General features: G+C 33.8%; 1 protein-coding gene across 1 annotated transcript in view; it reads left to right on the top strand.

Moving 5' to 3' along the window:
- LOC145296866 (zinc-regulated GTPase metalloprotein activator 1-like) overlaps nucleotides 1–2500 on the top strand; it is a 269322-nt gene that overhangs the window by 195587 nt on the left and 71235 nt on the right. The gene's annotated exons all lie outside the window — the stretch shown is intronic.

Below are 2500 nucleotides of genomic sequence, written 5' to 3'. Positions count from 1 at the left end.
ACAGGCGAGCTTCGTTGATAACTGTGAGATATTACGATTTGTATGTGATATAAAAAGTTTTAAAAAGTTGTTTAGCGAGCGACCGCTTCTCTGAAAGAAGCCTTTTGTAGACACACAGAAAAAGCGAACACACATACATACATACATTTTCGCTTTTATATTTATAGATGTTATTTATTTATATAGATATGTTACTTATTTATTGATTAGAAAAACAAATATTAATTTCAAACAAAAAAAAAAAAAATGTAAATTTTCCGAATGCTTGCGTTTTTATAATTTTGTATTTTTCTGATAAAAATTTCCTTACAAATTTTCACATGCCTGTTCGTGGTTCTGCGTTGTTTTTTTTTTTTTGTTTTGTTTAGAAAAAATCCCTGAAACATTTACGGCATTCAACACAATTATAACACAAAATAGACGTTTATTTTCATACAAAATACACTTTTTCATAACTAATAAATTAAAAATAATCATTAGATTTTGAGTAAAAGTCCTTTCTTCACATTTTGCAGTTTTCGTAACAAAGTTCAAAATTCATTTAATGAATGAATGAATTAATGAAATCCATCACGACCGAAGACGAATAAAGTTCATATTTTTAAGGAAATCTTGAACGACAGAGGTCAAATTCTCAATTCTGTTGCCCATTATTTTTAAAACGACACTTCGCTTACAGTAGAATAGTAGAATAGTTAATTTCAGTGAATCTGATTTTCACAAAAAAAAAAAAAAAAAAAAAAAAAAAATGTATTCACCATTATAAATTTATGTTTTGTTTAATCTATTTTACTATAATGTACGAGGACAAAATATTCAAATATATCATATACAACCTGGCATCGCCGGGTACATCAACTTGTATATATTTTGTGTGATTAAATTATATAGGAAAAAAGCCACAGAGAAACAAACGTTGATTAACTCCGTTTTGGTATCATGATAGATATGTGTGTTGTGCTTTCGTTAACGACATCTCTAATTTGACAAATAATTATATTTCTCAAAACATTTCGTTTATGGATCATTGGCGGCGCCTTCCTTAAAACAATACCCGCTTAACGACGTAATAATTCATTATATTTCCCCATTGTTGCTTTAAAGTTTATTAACTCACTTCTTTCTAAATTAAATCTTTTGCTTGAATGAATGGTCATTTCGGGCGATTTAGTCTTGGCGAGGCCCCTCTCTCCCCTTTCTTCCGCACCAATTTTCTGCTTTTGTTTTATTCTCTAGCATTCCCTCCTTTTTTTTTCTCTCTCTCTCCCTTTTTTACTCCCTGGCATCCTCTCCTTTTTTTTTCTTTTCTTTTATTGTATTTCTCTGGAATTGTTTGTGAAGTTCATGGCGACATTCCATTTGTATTGGTTTCCCCTTCGTGAGACCCAGCTGTAAGGTTGAAGGTGATAATAAGTTCATGGATGTGCGGAGGAGGAGGAGGAGGAGGAGGAGGAGGTTCTCCTTTTTTTTTTTTTTTTTCTTGCTTTTCACAAGGCCATAATTAATTTCGCTAAGTTCCCATTATATGTCATCGTTGTTAGTAAAGTATTGGCGGGAGGTAAACGAACCAATTTGGGGGATTGGATTAGAGACCTTGATTGCCTTCCGTCGTCATTTTCTGACAATACCATTTTTTTCTCTTTCCAACTATCACCCACTACCGCCACCACCACCACCACCACAAAAAAAAAAAAAATCAAAAAAGCATCAAGTCACAGCAACAATAGCTACAACAATCTTCGGGACAAGATCAAAGTGTAGTATCTGTTCTCCAGATGCTGCACTTCTATTTCTTGTTCTCTTTTGGTGGAGGAGAAATCCTTCACGACTGAGACAATTTTTATTTTTGTACCTTTTCTCCACGTTAAAAAACGACCCTGGTGTCTAACTCTGTCCCGTGGGGAGGCATAGTAAATAGGTACAACAATGTTCTTCTATATTATCTACAATTACGTGACGGTTGAGGACATGCGTTGCATGAAGAGAAATGCTATGATTGACGTGCAATGTGAGTCTTGAAGACAAGCTTTGATCCGATGACCTCAGAGGAAGATTAAATCTAATACATAGAGATGCATACAAAACAGGATATTTTATTGGTAGGATCATCTTGAAAGAATGGATCAGAGTTCTTGAGTTGAATGTAGAATATATATGTCCGATTGTTGCCTCCTTCTGTTTGTTTCATACCTCTTTACCACGAATAGCCGTAATTCTCTTCCCAACTTCCACCCACCAACATAAAAAGCAACAATAGCCACAACAATCTTCTTTATTACTAAACCACAATAATTATTTACAATTGAAGGTTGAGGACATGTGTTGCATGACGAGAAATGATATGAGAATGATATGATGGATGTGTAATGTGTTGTAACGTTGCACAGCCTTTGTAACGGTTCAGAATAATCTTCCACGGATTCTGCTAGTGTTAATTAATGCTGTTGAACCAGCACCCATAGATTAATTTCAATGTGTAACATGTTTGAAAAGAGACAGT

The sequence above is a fragment of the Euprymna scolopes genome, chromosome 17, assembly GCF_053919585.1.
Source record: "Euprymna scolopes isolate OS-2025 chromosome 17, ASM5391958v1, whole genome shotgun sequence".
In the NCBI taxonomy this organism is placed as follows: Eukaryota; Metazoa; Mollusca; class Cephalopoda; order Sepiida; family Sepiolidae; genus Euprymna; species Euprymna scolopes.
This window is presented reverse-complemented; position numbering and strand designations above follow the sequence as displayed.